The 20,013-nt window shown below is 41.3% G+C and overlaps 1 protein-coding gene across 3 annotated transcripts in view; it reads right to left on the bottom strand.

The window, feature by feature from the left end:
- The window catches only part of LOC125769601 (uncharacterized), a 118,614-nt gene that overhangs the window by 21,370 nt on the left and 77,231 nt on the right, over window positions 1-20,013 (bottom strand). The gene's annotated exons all lie outside the window — the stretch shown is intronic.

Below are 20,013 nucleotides of genomic sequence, written 5' to 3'. Positions count from 1 at the left end.
ATCTGTGGACCATTTTCAATGGCACGAAGCGGGCGCGAAACCGGTTGCCACGGACGAAGGCCGCTAAGATAGTCGGCGAACGGCTGCTGATCCTCGGGTGTCTCAGCCTCATTCAAGAGGCGAGACAACAGGTCATCATAGCGGGACGGACAGCCATTTCCCACTATCGCACAAACCAGCGGGACAAGCGATACCTGTTGCCCTTAGACGTGCGTAACGCCTTCAACACGGCCAGCTGCCAGTCGATCGCGGAAGCTCTGCGGGATAAAGAAGTGCCCCTACCGCTGCTCAAGATCCTGGGCAATTACTTCCACGATCGCTGCCTAATCAATGAGACGAGCGAGGGCCCGGTCAAGCGTTGGGTAACCGCTGGAGTTCCGCAGGGGTCTATTCTTGGCTTACTGAGACCACACTGAGTCCAGTAATGAGATTCGGCGCCAGGAGCGTGGGCGCACTATGGCAGAGTGGCAGGCAACGTGGGACGAGGATGCTGCCGTAGCAGATGCGAGCCGTATCGTCTGGTGGGCTCACCGAGTCATTCCCAACGTGCATGACTGACAGTTACGCAAGCACAGAGACGTGCCATTCCACCTGTCTCAGGTACTGTCCGATCACGGTTTCTTCCGGGACTACTTGAGCAGGATGGGCTTCACGCCGTCCCCGGACTGCCGGCGATGCCCTGGAGTGCCAGAAGAGGAGCATGCTTTCTTTGAATGCCCGCGCTTTGCTGAGGAAAGAGCGATGCTGCTTGATGACCAGCAGAGACTGCACGAGAAGCTGCTTCTCGTTGAGGTCGCGAAAGAAGAAACCATCGTGACGGTTTATTGAGTGCGATAAATAAGAGGAAAAACTAAAATGATTAACTAAGAATAAATCAGAAGGTGCTTATGCACGGTAATAGAAAGCTGCGGAGCAGTTTGAACACTCTCATGCAATAAGAACCCTCGCGGGATTGGCACAGAGTGTGGGAGAGGGTTCTTTCGAAAAGTAAATTTTCATTTAATAACCCTTTGTTTAAAATAAAGCATGTGGTGTAACTAGCAAGCAAACTCGCACGCAAGCCAGCGGCGAGTACTAAACACCGAAGTGTAGCTGCATGAGTTCGGATATCCGGTCTAGGAAAACTGCGCGGTCGATACTCACCAGGAAGGTCAAAGAAAAATATAACGCTCTCTGTTATCCTGACCACGAAGCAAACCGGACGTGTAAGATTTCATTCTATTTCCTCATCCGAATACACCATAATATATTCCCATAAGCATTTCGAAATATTAAACGTCATTCTGATTCCATGCATCTTGGTCCATTAAGGAGACCAGGTAGCGAGTTTTGCCAAAATTCTTCTTCAGATATTTTGACAAAAGCGTGTGGGGGTCTCAGGTTTACAACATTGGTTTTAAGTGTAAAGACAATGTGTCATACAAGTAATGCATAATAAAATAAGGATGGTAAAATATAAAAAATACTTAAATCATTGGAACGAAATTGTTATTATTTTAGCTATGTAAAATTTGTTTGGAGCATGCAAATATTTAAACATGGATTTTTACTTCTCTCTCTGTTTATTTTTGCCTTAACGTCCTCTAACGCCAGCCAGCCATTTCTGTCTGATAATCAGTCCTTGCTACGGTTCGAATGGGATTTAACCTTATTTAACTTTAATTTATTTATTTTTTTGCTCGGTTAGAACGACCTGGCCGTATCAAGACTTATTTTACCACGTAGCAGGATAGTCAGTCCACGTAGCATGCTACGGGGGTCCGGATGGGATTTAAACCCGGTCCGGCCGTGTGGACTGGCGCCGTTTATCACATGCACCACCGGACCGCCCTTAAGATACAGTTATAGTAAACTAATACTGTTAACGAATGTAAACAGTCCGACCGAGATGGATAGAGCACATCGGAGCTTGCGCTGTTTATCCATAGAGGGCGGTAAGCGCGCATAGAGGATCCCGAAAGGAACCGAAACAGCGCTGGAGCGATGACCGGCGAGAGGGGTTGACGACCAGCGCGAGGATGAATAAAAGTGTGCGTCGGAGCGTGATACGCACTTTTTTCAATCAGAACGCGGATCAGAAAGCACAGTGATTTTTTTAACCACTCGCTACAGAAGTTACAAATAAATAGCGTTAAAGGAAACTGTGCCGTGTTAATAGTTAAAAGTCGTGGAAAGAAAAGTGTCTGTTGCGAAGACGCAACAAATACAAACACACATATTGTAAAGCATTAAGAATATAGATCAGTTGCAATTCAGACCCCGAACGGTTATAAAGTTATATCTCGCAAACGCGACGAAACGCGTAACAAAAAGGAATCAAATAAAAGCCAAAGAGAAAAGAAAAGATAATTACGACAAAAACGCAAACGAATGGCAACCCATGTGGGGAGAAATGGTGTAAGTAAGAAATGTTCAAACTGGGATAGGACAGAAATTACAAAGTATTTGGAGAGGGCCGTACGAAGTAGTAGGAATACCCAGTGAACTAACTTGCGTAATTAAAAACGGAAGAAAGTTGTAAAAAGTTCATAACAATAGATTGAAGAAATTGGTAGAGTAAGTGAAGTATGGTAAAAACAAAAACAATAGTATGTAAGTTCTAATGTAAATTTATAGATTTAAGGAAAGATTAATATGTAAGTTTCTCATGTGAATTTATAGATTTAAAAAAGTTTAGTATGTAAGTTTCTAATGTTATAATTTCACATTAAGGAAAGATGAAAAAACAAAGAGGCGACTTCACGATAATCGGATGTAATACGGATGTTACACTAAAACACTATGCACTAACACTAGGATAAATACGCTCCACCATACACAAAACAAAGCTGCAAACACGACATTGCACCGAAGAGTTGATGATAGCAGGGGGTTGAATTGAAGAAACAGTTGAATGATGAGAGACGGGACCACAAATAGATATAGCCGGAAACTTCGTTGAATATAGACGAAGGTGGCATGACCACATCCACACGATAACGACGGAGTTCAGGCGGAAAGTAGACGCATCGCAAACGCCTGGTTACCAGCCGCTACAGCTGAATTCTGCAGTTATATAAAGGCGGTGAAGGGCGACTGATACTATTGTTGCAGGACGGAATCAGAGTGTACATGCGGTGTTGATTACAAACCAAGACACGATAGTGATCCGGCGGAGGTAGAACCTTATGATGGAATTCAGCTAGAAGGACACAATTGTAAACCTGCGGAAGTGAGTTTATATGCGCGTGTGATGGAATATTCTCTCTTGAAAAAGAGAGGCATGATGCGATTTGCTTGCAGCAGATCAATAGAGACGAATAGGCAGTTGAGAAAAAAAAAGTAAAAGGAGATGTAGCGACCTTGGCCGCAACCACTTGTCGCTACGTGTAGACGCGACATAATTTGCTATAATGCACAATACACGAACGAGCGATCGGGACGACGGAAGGCGGCTGATAGGCGAACGATCGATCGGGATTGATGGAAGAAGGATGATGGATTTATTCTGGTGTAGGCATAGCATGCGTGTAGAGGGATACGAGTAAAAGTAATAAAAGTAAAGTTGTGTAGTGGCCTATGCACGAGTCTATAAATACGCTTCGACTGCATACCGTATCTATAACAGGGCATGCTTTAAGTCATACTTAGCACGCCTTCAGTTTAGATTTTCAGGTGACCCTCGATCATACCGGCGTTATGCCAATGCTTGTCGCAAAACCAACCAAACCAACCATATGGCATTTATAGGTTTACATGTTTGGAGCCATATCGAACGTACCCTCCAGCCACTTTATCCCTTAACCGTCATGTCTAACCCCGGCTCTAAACGCTTAGCAATTGTCGCGTTTGCGAACGCGAATCAGAAAAATTTTGCAAAACTCCATATAAAAAAAATTGTGAAAAGTCGCTATACGTGTATTTTCAGCGAAAAATCGCGATTCGAAGCGCGACTTGACGCCATGACAGTTTTCTGTAATAACAAGGTAAACATGGCAATACCAAGGTAAACTAATACAAATTAAAAAATTAAATATTTTGAGTGTTATTAAATATTGTAAATTAAATTAACAAATCGAGTGCTATTTATTTTTTAAAAGTACGCAGGATTTGTATATAATTATTGTGAATGTCAATATTATTTTTAAAACAGAAGAATCGCTGTTAATTCAAAACAAAAATCCCATATCGTGGACAAATGCATGGCTGCATTATTTATGAATTTATTACTTGTATGTTGAACTTGCTTGAACAAGATAAATTAATTAATAGTTAATTAATAATTAATTAAATTAATTAATTAGAAAAAATATTAGAGTTAAAAAATATTAGATAGTCCACAGCACAGTGTTCGATCCCTTTTGGAAGCTGTGTTGGAATCGTGGTTATGAATACCTGTATATTGAGGGTACGGTGATGGTCATGAAATGAGAAAAAAGCCATACACGTTTGATTACCCGTATTCGAAGATTTTTACCTTTATGCTACTCGAAGCTGCCGATCCCAATTCTATTTTGCCCGGTGTATGACGCGGTGGGCAAACACATTGAGGTTCACCTATTTATCTTGTTACAATTCTTTCTGGCTACCGGAAAAAAATATAACAATATTTTCCACCGTTAACTATAACAAACACACAAGAAAACAAAACGGACAAATCTGCGGTACTGTAAGCAACAGCTGTTATTTGTATCACAGGAGTCAACAGCATCCTGCCACGAGCTTTCTTGATGGTACATTGTTTTGAAATATCGTCACTGGGCTTAAAAAACTTGCCTTTCTCATCAACTTCATCAAAACAATAAATTTACTATTTATTATAATTTTCTTTGTTTAAATTAATTTAATTTAATTCGAAATTAATTTCCCGCTACCGGCCAGATTGAAAACATAAACAAACCTTGCACGAGAAAACTTAAACAACCTTGAAGTCGCGCCGAAAGTCGCAAAATTTTTTGGGAAAACTGTGCTACGATTGTCGCGTTCGCAAACGCGACAATTGCTAAGCATGTAGGCACGGGGTAAGACCGCATACCCGGGTATATTTTTCATTTTCAAACATCAATAACTTTTTCCAGAAAAAAGATATCCTGCTTGTGGAAAATCGGCGGACACTGTGACTTTAACCCACGCTCGTACACGTCTACTATAAAAAAAAGCAAAGTCGTAGTTTGGTTTTTCTCTTTATTTTGAACGCTAAAACGGAGCCAAGCACAAGGATAAAATTTATCAGTGTTCTCTTCTCCGCTTCTCGTTTTCCACTAAACGCCATCTGTACTTGTTCCCCGTCTCGTTGACAGTGGGCCCTGCTGACAGTTCGCCAACTGTCACCACTTACTGGTGATGGCCGCGCACATTACACTGCTGATTTTTTCTGTACCATTAGCAAATTTAATCCTCTTCCAGAATGCATTTTCAGTTTATTGTTATGTTAATCGCAAATATTTTTTTTCGTGATTTTCTTTTCATACTCCTCAAGTCTACGACCGGCCGGGTATGCCATACATTTTGTATGGTGAATGAAACTTTTTCGTCTTAAAACTGTAATAACTCAGGCTGTATGGAATATTAAAATTTTTAATTTCGCACACAGCTACATACATTAGTTTTCTTTGTTTTGGCAAATAATTGGAATTTTTGTGACTCGTTTATTATAGTGTTTTTCAACTTTTTGTAAATGACAACCATGTTTTTTCATAGGCAGCTCTCAATGACGCGTCACGATATGGAAGTCAAGCTGGAGGGCATGGTATGGCTCGTCAATAACAAGATGTTATTTATCAAAAATCTTGTTAACTTTTCATTCAGTATCGTATGTTACTCTTGAAAATGAATAGTTTTCAAACAGATAAGCATTTATTATAACAAATTACTAAATATGTGAGTAATTTTACACAAAATGTTGTTTACATATTTCGACATTTGACAACCTGTCACAAATTTCTGCTAAATCAGAAAGAAGTAAACAACACTCGTCGATCAAACTGATACAGCAATAGTGGTTCAGCAATCCTGTTGCATTTTCATTTCATTTTGTCGTGATATTTTCTTTTCGGATAAGCCAGTATCATACCATAAACTTACAAAACTACAACTTCTTCTATCCAAGCAGAATGGATAGTTCAGATTGGTTGACTAATGAAGAACTAGCTAGCCTTAGCTTTGAGCAGAGACAGGACTACAATCAACGCATATTGCGGGAGATGGAGGAAGAAGGATATGAGGAAGACATTTTAGTGTTTCCTTCTCTAATTATGCAAGATTCAAGTGAGGAGAGTAACTGCGTGTTCATTCCAGACAACCTCCAGAATTCCGATGTAGAAGACGTACAGGTTCCAGAATATAACGCTATCGGGTCTGACGGTGAAGATTATGAAGAGTGTTTAGAAAGTTCTCCCAACACCTATAAGTCGAAAAATGGCACTATTTGGTCGTCTGATTGTTCTCCATCAACACGAAGGATTTTAGCACATAATATTCTTCGAACAAATAATACCGGCCCAACAAAAAAAACCAAAAGGACTCGGTATTCTCCACACATTCAATCTTTTACTATCTGGTGAAATGTGTCACATCATCATCCTTGAAACGAACAGAAAAGCACTCCTATACATCCAATCTGAAAAAGAACGTGATGCAACAAATTCTTGGGAATGTAAAATGCCAACGACGTCTGAACTCCATACATGCTTAGGCCTACTACTTTTAGCGGGAGTAACACATTCAAATTATATGCCGATCAACGAATTGTGGAAAACTTTTTCTCATCCCATGTCCCGGGCTACAATGAGTATCAAGCGCTTTTGGGCCATTACTCGTTTTATGCTTTTTGATGATGGACAAACACGTGAACAACGTAAACAAAAGGATAAAGCAACAGCGATTTCCGATATTTTTCGAATGCTCAACGCCAATCTAAAGCCATGCTACGTAGCTGGAACAAATATCACTGCTGATGAACAACTATATCGCTACCGTGGTGGCACAGGCTTTCATACGCAATACATACCCTCCAAACCAGCAAAATACGGAATAAAGGTTTGGTGGGTATGTGATTCATTATAATCGTATCCGCTTCAAGGACAGATTTACACTGGCTTGGCTCCGTCTGGAGAAAGGGAACAAAACTAGGGAGAGCGTGTGGTAGAAGATTTGCAGCATTTTTCGGAGCAGTGCCCGTAATGTGGTATGCGATAGTTTTTTTACATCATACAATTTGGCAGATGCTTTGATGTTGGACTACAAGCTATCCAAAATTTGTTCCTGCCGAATTTTCCAACCCTAAAGGAAGAACGCCAAAAACGACAATCTTTGGATTAAGTGAGAACGTCTGTCTTTGTTCCTATACTCAAAAAAAAAATGTGTGGTTCTAATGTCCACATTTCATTATGACAAGGCAATAACAGTTCCCAACAACAAACCCTCATTAATTTCAGACTACAACAAGCTAAAAGGAGGAGTTGACAATATGGACAAGTATCTTGAAGAATACTCAACAAAAAGAAAAACTAACAGTTGGCCATTGGCATTCTTTTATAACGTATTGGATGTTGCAGCGCTTACTGCTTATCTCATATACAAGGAAAAAAACTTTCCCAACACTACAGCCACCAATAAAAGACGTACAGTAGCAGCCACTCATTTCCGGACACCTGCATTTTGGACACTTTTTTGACTTCACGCGTTTGCTAGTATTTTTTAGAAAAACTTAGCGACATGAATCCTTGACAGGTAGCTCTTTATACCTCAATGAAAATACCTCAAAAATGAAAAAAAAGATCAGAAAAAGAAGTACTTGCGGAGAAAAACAGAAAGAAACAGAAAACCAGCCTGATTTAGTCGCGAGCATTCAAATCCGGACAGTTCCGTTCCCCTAAGAAAGTTGTTTTATTAATCGTTTTAACATCAAATAATTAACGTTGTTAAACATTAAATAATTATTTTAACCTTTCTGTTATTGAAATTCAACCTAATTTTATTATTCCATTTTATTCTAACTGATATTAACTTATCATAATGTATTAGAATTTCATGAAACTTGTGTGATGTTCAATTATTCGAATCCATTTAATTTCTTTTTTAATCCTAAAGTAAAATTTAAAAAAAAATCTTGGAAACAGTAAAGTAAAAATTCTTGGAATAAATATGTAATATTATCTCTTTTACATTATCTAACTCTTTTTTTCTTAATAACGCGTAGCGTTGCCGTTCGCATCTTGCACCGCTTTTAATCGTCTGGGCAAATTGTTCACCAATTTGTAGCAAAACCCTGGTTCCAATTTATCCCATTCTTGAATAACCACTGTTTCCAAAATTTTCAAACTAGAAGGATCTCGTTTTGCCACTCTTTTCTTAAGCTCCCTCCATAATAGAGGTGTGGCAAATACTTTTGGACAGTTATAAAAAGGCACGTTTTCACCATCAAAAACGTGAGCTTCGGATCGTTGTCTTGATAAAATGCAAAATTATTACAATTATACACTAATTTTATTAGTTACTCCAACATTATACACCAATACTGGGGTCTATGATACCTTCAACTAGTTTTTTTATATGGACTTTGACGTTTCGCGGCTTATTTGCTGCATGTTTTCCATACAAACCGCTCAGCAAAATAAGCCTGCGTATTTCAGATTAGAAAATTTTTCTAATGTTAGTTTCGATCAGCTGCTCGACAAATGTCAAAACAAGGCATTTTTCTAGCAGGTCTGAAACAGGTTAGGCCATATTTGATTCGGTTGAATGTTGATTGAAATTGGATTGAAAACAACAATGTAATTACATGAGTTTAATTATGTTCAGCTTTTTATGAAAAATAATACAAATTTTTACTTGTGCTATGCCTTTATTTCGAACTACATTTCGACGCTGTAATTCCTGTTTCGTCAAAACGCGGTTCTACAAAACTGCAGCCTAATGTAATTCTTTATGTCAAAATGCTAGGTCCTTGAGGAATCCTTGCATGATGATATTACCTGTCAACAATTTCCCGCTCGATTCTGCTCGATGTTTTGACAGATCCGGGCTAAAAATTTTAGCTTTCTAACTTAAGGTATCATAGACCCCACTATTAGTGTAACTAATCACTTTGGCTTTTATCAAGACAACGATCCGAAGCACACGTTGTTGGTGGCGAAAACTGTGACTGCGAACTGCGGACTTTTAGACAGTTACCCGATTTAAATGTTATAGAGCGTTTATGGAGGGAACTTAAGAAAAGAGTGGCAAAACGCTATCCTTCTAGTTTAAAAAAAATTGGAAACAGTAGTTGTAGAAGAATGGGAAAAATTGGAACCAGAGTTTTGTTACACGTTAGTTAACAGCATGCCCAGACGTTTGAAGGCTGTGATAGATGTGAACGGCAATGGTACGTGTTATTAAGAAAAAAAAGTGTTGCAGAATGCTGAAAAGTTATTATTATATGTTTTCATAAAACTCAAGCAGATTCACCTGTAAGTGTTATTGCAAATAAAGACAGTTAACTGATTTTGAATAATTGAATATTACACAAGCCTCATGAAATTCTAATAAGTTATGATAGATTAATATTAATAAGAATAGTATGGATTAATAAAATTATGTTGAATTTCTATAAAAAAATATTAAAAATAACTGATGCAGTTAATTGGTTGATATTAAAACAGTTTAATAGAACAACTTTCTTAGGGGAACGGAACTGTCCGGATTTGAATGCTCGCGACAAAATCAGGCTGGTTTTCTGTTTCTTTCTATATTTCTCCGCAAGTACTTCTTTTTCGGTGCTTTTTTTTGCATTTTCACATTAAGGAGAGGTAGAAGGAGCTACCTGACAAGGATTCATATCGCTAAGTTTTTCTAAAAATTGCTAGCAAACGCGTGAAGTTAAAAAAGTGTCCGAAATACAGGTGTCCGGAAATGAGTGGCTGCTACTGTATGTTCTTACAGGAGCTGTGCGAACAGTTGGCATATCCAGAAATCCATACGCGATCGAAAAATGTTCAAAACATGCGTCATTTTAGACCTCGTAGTGCAATAGAAGCCATGATAGAAGGTCCTTCCAAATCAACAAACAACACTGCGGCAGTAATGTACCTTGAACGAGACGTTAGCGGTAGACTAAAGCACACTGGAAATTGCTATCTGTGCGATAAAAGGCGACCCTCTCGAAAAATTTGTGTTGAGTGCAAAAAACCCGTCTGTGCTCAACATTCACAAAATATGCCACAATGTCATATTTGCAGTTCGAATTAAATTTAGAAGATTTTTTAACCAATTTATCGCTGAACAAATAGCTATTATCGCTAACAAACCAATAAGAAATAAACAAGAACTAAAAAATCTCTGGATTTGATTTATTTTTATATTTTAGTTTTACACATAATAACTAATACCTTTTTGGGGCGGCGCGGTGGTGCATGTGAAAAACGGCGCCCGTCCACACGGCAGGGACCGGGTTTAAATCCCATCCGGACCGTCTCCCCGTAGCATGGACTGACTATCCTGCTACGTGTTAAAATAAGTCTTGATACGGCCAGGCCGTTCTAACCGAGCAAAAAAAAAAAACAAATATCATATGAAATGCATTAATGTAACAAAAGCAACATAATTTTTCAAGCCTTCACCTTGACGCGTCATTGAGAGCTTATGAAAAAATATGGTTGTCATTTAGAAAAAGCTGAAAAACACTATAATAAACGAGTCACAAAAATTCCAATTATATACCAAAACAAAGAAAACTAATGTATGTAGCTGTGTACGAAATTAAAAATTTTAATATTCTATACAGCCTGAGTTATTACAGTTTTAAGAAGAAAATGTTTCATTCCCCATACAAAATGTATGGCATACCCGGGTATGCCGGTCGTAGACTTGAGGGTGTAAATTTGGTCGTAGACATTACGGTTAAACATTTTTATCTAAAATGAAAATACCGTTGCAAACCTTGTCAAACGATGTCTTCTTGAATGTCAAAAAGCTTTACATTCCACCACCTGGTCTTTTTAAATAGTCTTGCCATGCATGCAGAACTACTTAATACTGAACATCAAAATTGAACGGGTAGCTATAAGCGACAAAGGTAACTTCTTATACCCAGGAAGCTTTACGATCAGACGCTTGCGAACAGCCGACCGGAGCACACATGTTCTCACTTTGCTCTCGCATTGATATTGGAGTTCTACAAAGCTTTTTTTTCCTTTGGCTTGCCTTTGGGAGCAATTAGTGGAGTGCTCACAGCAGGTGTTACATCAGCGACTTGGAGGTAGAATATTGTGCTTGTGTGTGTGATCGTACTAATAACAGTGAAGTGGTGTTGCATTCCGAATTGCTCTGTGATTGGATGTGGCTTTGCTTTATGTGTTGTGCTTTGCGATCACCGTGAGCGTGATTCCTGCTTTTTGTTAAATTTTGCGGTGTGTTTGCGTGTGGATACAGTGACAAACCGTAGATTATTTTGCTCAATTAGGTGTTTTGCGTGTGAAACTGGAACACACCGTGGATTAGTTCAGTTAAATTGTTGGATTATTTTCGGTGCGTGAAATCAAATAAACTTGGTGTTTGCGTGTGAATCTTGTGACATACCACCGACGCATTTGCTTCATTTGTTCTTTATCTCGCGTCATCGCAGTGAAGTTTTCTTCTTTTCCGCGTATCATAATTAACTGTTAAGTGCCGTTTAGCTTCTTTTCTTTTTTCAACGGCACTTTTAATCGCCTTCTGCGTCACGGTATAAGATTGTTAAATTGGTTAAAACCCTTGATTATGTGAAATTCTTGCTTTTTATTAATTTTCATCGGCTCAATCATCTTACATTTCGCTCTCTTGATTAATTTTTCAAGTTTCTATCCCCGTCTGTTGTCCCACTTTAGTGAGTGCCAGTGTATTGAATCAACGGATAATTAAGATCAATTGGGAGGCGACCGCGTCTTTTACAATAAATACGCGGATATTCGACGGACGGCGTCGACGCCACAAATTGGTGCGGCCTTCTGCTAAAACCAGTCCTAACTTAATTGTCCTAGTGCTTGTGCGTGCGTTTTGTGTGCTTCGGAGATTGCTCTTCAAACTTCAAAGCATCCTACAAGTTTCAGCGTAGATTCAAACCTGCAAGTCCTAGACATTTAAGATAGGAATAATTTATGAATCAAAATTTGAACTAACACCCAGTAGCATTAGCCATACATTCCCAAAATCTCGTCTTCCCACGTACAAATCCCCTGTTCCCGTAATAAATACCGTTAGGAAAACTCATAAGAATCTAATCATAGCAGAAATTTCCAAGCAAAAAACCCATTCACACACCCATATTTAAATAGCATCCGTAACCTTTAACCCATATTAACATAGCATCCAAAAAATCCCAGTACAAAATAATTCCATCTGCACGAACCAAACCCCTTTTTTCCTACGAAGAAAATATTTCTGCAGACTCGTACTAAATTTTGCACTCCCGTAGAAAATAAATTATTACTGCACGGGCCAAACCCACGCTTACCTACGCTTATAATATTTTTCCCCATTGCACTTGCCACACCCTTCTAAAATAATATTTATCTGTACGTACTGAACCCCGTTCGCACGCGCAAGGTAGTTTTTCCCCCTCGCTAGATCACGTACGCACTTGCTACCTTCTACCTGTAACGGGAAAATCCCACCAGCTAGCATCCCTGGCTATTCTCCATTCTCACCTCTTCCATCCGTAGTAAAACGGAATAATATTTCTCTCACCTTCTTGCACCCAACGGGTTTTTTTCTGGCCATAGAATCCATTTGGAAAGTTTATTGTGCTTGCTTCCCATTGCCATCCAGAAATATCCTTTCCCACCCGCACTAACACTTGCAATAGTACTATCTCTTTCTTACACCCAACGGTTTGTTTTTCTTGCCATAGACAGTCTATTTGCTGCTCGTATACGGCTTTGCTTAAAACACATCATAGGATTTTACAAAACCCCGTAGATAATCTCCTAATCATTAAATACTTCATAAAATATCGACGAGACATACAAAACCGATTTTTCCTCCTGACGGAATTTCTCCGAAAGCCTCTAATCAACGGCACATACAAACAAACTTGTCCCTCACTTGTCCTTCTAATTACAATATTAATTCCTACTTAGTCTAATCAAAATTAACACAACAATTTTTAGATTTATTATCTTCAAATTTTTTTTTACATTAATTTAATTACAAATTGCTCTAAAACTATATAATCCCCGCGCTCGCCCGCTTAGTAATTAATCCTAAAATAATCAACAGTGAAATTAAAAACCTCACTAATCAAATAACAAAATCCTAATTAATATACAATATTAACCACAAAATAAAAAATCCCATAATCTAATTATTCAAATACTTAACAAATTACTCCAAGGTCATCTGATCCCTCACTCTCTTTCTCCTCTTATCTTTCAGTGAAATTTACTCTCCCACCACCTTAAACGATCTCAAACCAAAACAATACTACACTCTCCCTCTGTTTTTCTAAATTCAAAACAAACCCGTAAATATAATCCCTATCTCTCATAAAGCAATATTTCACTTTCCTTCTGTTCTTATAATTTAGGAGAACCATTCTCAATTTAAAGCTTCCCCCTCTCCCCGAGTTGACAATACTACACTCTCCTTCTGTTGTTTTAATTTCAGAAAACTATTCTCAATTCAAACCCTCTCTCCCCTCCAAATAAACAATACTACACTCTCCCTCTGTTCTTATAATTCCAGGGAAAATTTCTTTCTTCCCCGACCCCAAATCAAACAATACTACACTCGCTTTCATCTCTTTTATTTCAGGAGAAAATCTTTTAATTTAATCCCCCTCCCTCATAAGGCAATACTACACTTTCCCTTTGCTTTTATAATTCCAGGTCAAGCTGCATCTGCTTCCAATATGGCTCCAATGACGCGCAGTACCTCCAGGTCGCAACTGACCGCATCCTCCAAGCGACTGTCGGGACCGGCCCGAGTGACCGCCAGAGAACGTGCCTCCTTAAGCCCAGTGACCCCGTTGATGTTAATCGAACAAGAGGCTCTGCTCACTTGCCGGATGACACGAGGCTCCTCGCCGGCCGTGCCAACCCTTCCATCAGCGGAAGCTTCCGCACCTTTGAAAAGCACTTCGAAGGTTGGACAGGGCCAGGCAAACCGGTCGACGTTGCAGCCGGTCATCGAGGAGAGTACTGGACCGCTGATTACATCTACGGCCGGGCGCGGCTTGGAGGTCTTCCTTCAGCGGTACCCCGTTGGCATCAGTCCCGTGGATCCGGTGGAGCGGACTATCGCGATGCTGACTGGTTTAGTCCGTTCAACACGGGACGGACAGAAATCAAAAGGAATGTCCATTCTGCCAAGACATTGGGCACCCGTCTTCAGGAAGGTGCTGAATATGCTTGCCGAGACAGTTGACAAAAACGAGACGGAAAATCAGGACAACACAACAACGACGGACGTTCCCGATTCACCGTCATGTGCTGACGACGATCTACCGGAACTCATTGCGGCAATAGTTGAGTGGCAGTCAACGGGTAATGTGGGTGAAGTGGCCAGGTCTTCACTCTTGAAGGCCCAGCCTGCACCCCAGTCTTCCGGAAAACAGCTCCCTGCCGAGCCGACCAAAGAGGAGGCAGAAAAACTGACACACATGATAGAACAGATGTTGGAGATCAACAATAAGCTTCTGCTTAAGTTGGACATCGTAAACCAGTGGAAACAGCAACAAACACAAAGACAAACACAAACAAACCAAACATCAGACAACTCAAGCACAAAAGACACCACACAAACAGACAAACCAACAAACACACAAGACACCCAAACAGACAACCCTTCGACTCGCACAAACAAAAGCAAAAACACCAAAAGACATAAACACCAAACAACAACAAACAAACAGACCGAAACCACATAAAACTCGGAAACAGACACCCCCACGACCACGGACGCACCCTTGACCCTCTCAAACGATGAGACAAACAACAAAACAACAACAGACAAAACAAACACAAAACCGCGAACAACAGACAGGACCAGGACAAGTCTCAAGAACCGGCATCCGAATGGACAAAAGTTCTGAGCAAACAGGATAAGCGACGAGCACGGAGGAAGCAGCGGAAGCAGGAAGCAACGGCGCTTGACGCGAATCAGCAGCAGCAGCCGCAGCCGCCGGAGCATCAGCAGCAACCAAAACAACCGAAGCAGCGCGCGCAACGCGTCCCTGATGCGTTGGAGTTGTAAACAACAGACAACACAACACAGGACGAGATGATGTGCATCCTCAAGGAAAAGCTGGGGGATGATCGGCAGAACGTGGAGCGTGTAAGGATGAATTTTCAGGGGAATTGAGATGTTGCGGAAAGTGTCCAAAGCACTGGAGGGCAAGACGAAAGCCCGACCACGGACAGTACAGCCCTGGGAGTTACGATTTATGCTGACCAGATCACCGCCGTAAAGTACGATTACGGAACGCTGGTCGCATTCTTCGGATGCCTGGAGGTGGCAGTAACGGACGACGTGCTACTTAAACAGCATGTTGTCGGATTCAGCCAGTGCTGCCGGTTCAAGTAGGTTGAGGTGAAGCGCCAATGCTATCGGTGCTACGATAGCCACATTGCCACTCACTGCCGTGGGAAGGATCAGACAAGCAAGTCATCGATGTGTGGTGCCTAAGCACTCAGGACCGTGCACCAAGGAATGGAAGTGTCTCGTCTGCAAGGGCCCGGAAGCAATCGGGCATTCGTTCGGACAGCGTAACTGAAAGCAAGTAGGAGAAGGGGTAAACATCCGGCCTCGTAATGATTAATGTCCTTCAACAGAACCTTAATCACAGCCAGCTGGCCCAGGACATGCTGTTGCAGACTGCTCGGAAGGAAGGCTAGGGCATATTGTTGATCTCCGATCCATACCGGATTCTGGAGAACAACGGCACGGCACGAGATCCCGTTACTGAGGTTGAGCTGATGAGCATTGCAAAATCGCTCAATCCCCAGTGTTGCGGTCGCAACGTTAGATTTGAATATTTGTTTAAAAATTGTAACTTATCACATGGGATCGTTGAGCTAGACCGAAATAAACAGAGAATTTTGGAAAGGTTTGTTTTCACGGTACCATCGATAAGAATTGGTAAATGAATCATGCGTTGCGTAGGTCATGCGAAGGAGGTCTATGGGAAATTAAAACAACCGACTCAAGAGAAATAAACAGCTTGGGAAAGGAATGCACGTGCAGCACAATGAGCTGCTTTCAATGATGTCAACATTCAATTAGTTGGGTGCAGTAAAACCAAAATGTTAAGGACAAGGCACCAAAACAGATCCCTAGCCACCATGCGTTTTTTTTAGGATGAACATAGAAGAAAATAGAAAAAGACCAATGCGATCTAACTTACTAATACCGCCACAATACGTAGGCGTATACGCATAAATAATACACAAACACTTTCAAACATTGTTAGTATATAAGCCCAAGAAATTTGTTAATAAAATTAGATTTAATTCAGAACTTGAATGGAGAACGTCTCGACTCTCAGTTGAATTTTCTTGATCTCTCCTTGGGCTTTGCGTTGAATCTCATCCGAGTCTTCTGACCCATCCGAAAAGTTGCTATTACCGGATTGTTCCACTTTCGCAGCAAAGGTTCCCACGTACCGAGAACACTGGCGGTAAGTTTAATGAACAATTGGCGACAGTAACCCCTTTTTGGTCAGAAATTCCTGTTTACTATCCTGTTTTACGGTTAAACTAGGGACGACAACATTCTGAACGTGGCTTTGATTGCGGTGATGGCGGCATTTCCACGCGTCTTCATGAGAACGTTCCAGCATTACATCGATTCCGGCCACTTCCCCGTCGAATGGAAGAGGCAACAGCTAGTGCTGTTCTCGAAGGCCGGGAAACCACCCGGAGAATCATCGTCGTACCGGCCAATCTGCCTGCTGAGTGTTCTGCGAAAAGTGTTGGAGCGATTCATACAGCGCAGACTTACGGAGCATCTGGATGCAACGGGCGGTCTCGCTGATGCCCAATATGGATTCCGGAAAGGACGCTCGACCATTAACCGGGTGATCGCCAACGGAACGGTTGCGCTGGACAAGAAGCGCAAGGATGAACGACTGTGTGTAATGGTGACAATCGACGTGAAGAACATCTTCAATACGGACAACTGGACAGCGATCGGAGCAGCTCTGCAGCGAAGGAACATGCCACCGTACCTCCAGGCGTTGCTGCGAAACTACTTCACGAATCGCACGCTCCACTACGAAACGGATGAAGGAATGGTCTCGTTACCAGTATCGGCAGGTGTCCCGCAGGGTTCGGTTCTAGGGCCAACACCGTGGAATGTTATGTACGATGACCTTCTTCGTTTGGAGCTGTTCGGAAAGCGTACGGACATTATAGGGTTTGCTGGTGCTGTGGCGTTCACCCTCATCGGGAAGGACCCTCAGGAAATCATCAACTTTGCTACGAGGAACCTGGAGATGATCGAGCACTGGATGGATGGAGTGGGTTTGAAGCTGGCCCATCAGACCGGCTAAATGATCTTCTGCACTCATCACAACCCGCAAGTAGGTCAACTACTTGCGGGATACACACGATCGTATCCACGGAATCGCTCAAATACCTGGGGGTCAAGCTCTGCCGCAAACAACACCATGGCCGGCATCTGGAGAAGGTTTGCAGCAAGGCATCACGTATCACGAATGCCTGGACCGCTCTGATACCAAATAAGTGTGGCCCAAAAAGCCGCAGAAGGAGATCCTTGGTTAACGTTGGGAATAGCAAACTAAAAGAATAGGAATTGTCCGTTACGCGGCACCATCGTGGTGACGAACGTTTCTTCAGAAAGATATTCACCGGACCAATGTTCAGAGGACGCACCGCACAGGAGTTCTTCGAGTAGTCAGCGCCTTCCAAACGGTTTCCTACGATGCCGCTTGCGTGGTCGCAAGTACTATCCCGTTAGCCCTTTTCCTAGAGGAGGATATCCGCTGCCACGACGAAAAGGTAGCGAGGGGAAGGACCAGGACCAGACACACGAAAGCAACAAAGGAAAGAAACCAGGGGACGCTGACAACAACAATGGACTGCTGGAGCAGAGCAGCCGAGGTGTAATGAGGAATGTCCACCAACGGCCAGACGGAGACGACAACAACGACGGAGGAACACGGATCAAACAAGGCAGCAATAGCAGCCGCCGCAACCGCAACAAAGGACTACAATAACGAAATAACGGATGAGTAACCAGACCAGCAACAGGAGATAAGACCCTACCGGAAGTAGCGGCTACGGACGGGCGGATTTAAGTAGCAGCAGCGGATGGAAGGCACGAAGCAGCAGCAGCAGCTGAGACAACTAGGACGGATGACGCAGTAGCAGCATTGGAAAGCAGTACTACTACTGGAGTCCGCTTCACGGGTCCAGCGTCACGATGAATCCCACATAACCCATCTCGGAGGGATTGGTTTGTAGCCGCAAGCCGCCCTTCGAGGTGTGTACCTTTTGAAGGTTCCCTCCCCGTTTACAAAAAAAGGGTAACGCCGGCCATTTCTGGCTCACTAGACGTATTTTACCACGTAGCCGAAGTTAGTCCTTACTGGGTTTCGAATCATATAATTGAACATTACAATCACTCCGTTAAATGTTTCAAATGAAGAGTTGAACATTGTAAGCATATTGTTGAATTTTGCAGTCGTATAATTGAATCTTGCAACTGGATAGTTGAAGTTTGCAATGACAGCGGGGAATTTTGCAATCTGTTGTGGAGTGTTGAATGGAGCTTTCGTTCTGCCCTGCGGGTGTCAGAACGCAAAATGGCAAAATGTCATTAGTTCACATTGCTTCGAAGCTGGCTCACAAGCATTCGAATAGGTGAACAGAAAGGTGAATAAAACTACTAATTATTTTTACTTATTGAAACATCCGCTTCATTACAATTGTTTTCCACATCTTCTAATCGTAGCTTCGTAAAAATATCACATCTCAAGCCAAACAAGATGACAGGACGGAAACAAAATTCATTGTAAGACAAGCAGAAAATAGTGAAGCTTTATTTTGACCAACACTGGATGACTGATATCGGAAAAATCATGGATATGAAAATCCAAACTGTGTCCCGAATTGTAAAGCAATACCTTAAAGATGGTGAAGTCAAAGATAATGCACACAAAAAAGGCGGTGCTCACTCCAAGAATCTCACCGATGAGCAGCTTGAAATTTTAAAGCGTTGGGTGGGTGAAGACTGCTCTCTGAGCCTAAAAAAATGGCGCAAAAGTGTAACGAAGAATTTGGTGTAGACGTGTGTCTTTCTACTATTAGAAATTTTCTTTCTAATTTCAACTACACTCTAAAAAGAGTGCAAGTCTTACCTGTGCGCCGAAATGCTCCTGATAATATTCAAATTCGCAAAGAATACGCTCTCCGATTTATGGACTGGCAGTCAGAGTTGAACGATGCCAACTATAAGTTCCTTGACGAAGTTGGCTTTAATGTATCATTGCGGTGTAAAAGAGCCCGGTCTGCTGCCGGGAAGCCTGCAACACACGTAGTGCAGTCAATTCGAAGTCGCAACATAACAATATGTTGTGCCATGACTAGGAACGGTATTGTTTTATATGAGTCAGCCCATGGGGCGTTTAACCAAAATCGGTTTTTGGATTTTTTGGCTAAATTGAAAGACAAGCTACTTGTTCATAACATAACAAATCCTATCATTTTTATGGATAAAGTAGCTTTTCATAAAACTAACATGGTGAAACAGTTTGCTGATGAAAATAGTATAAGGCTAGAGTTCCTTCCACCGTACTCTCCCTTCTTAAATCCAATCGAAAACTTGTTTTCGAAATGGAAGGAAATAGTACGACGCGCCTTGTATTGTTAGAAATATTGTACCGGAATTAAATGAATTGAAATTGATTGAATATTTAAAATAAGAACTGTCTCCTTTGAGGGTTGTGATTTGGGAAATCGTACCAAATACATATTGAATTCTATGCAAATGAATTTATGTGTTTTAAACTTTTTTTATTATTTATTTTATTATGTAATGTTTTGATTCCACTTAAAT

This window comes from Anopheles funestus, chromosome 3RL (assembly GCF_943734845.2).
Source record: "Anopheles funestus chromosome 3RL, idAnoFuneDA-416_04, whole genome shotgun sequence".
In the NCBI taxonomy this organism is placed as follows: domain Eukaryota; kingdom Metazoa; phylum Arthropoda; class Insecta; order Diptera; family Culicidae; genus Anopheles; species Anopheles funestus.
The sequence above is the reverse complement of the archived record's forward strand: the minus strand, read 5'-3'. Positions and strand labels throughout refer to the sequence as shown.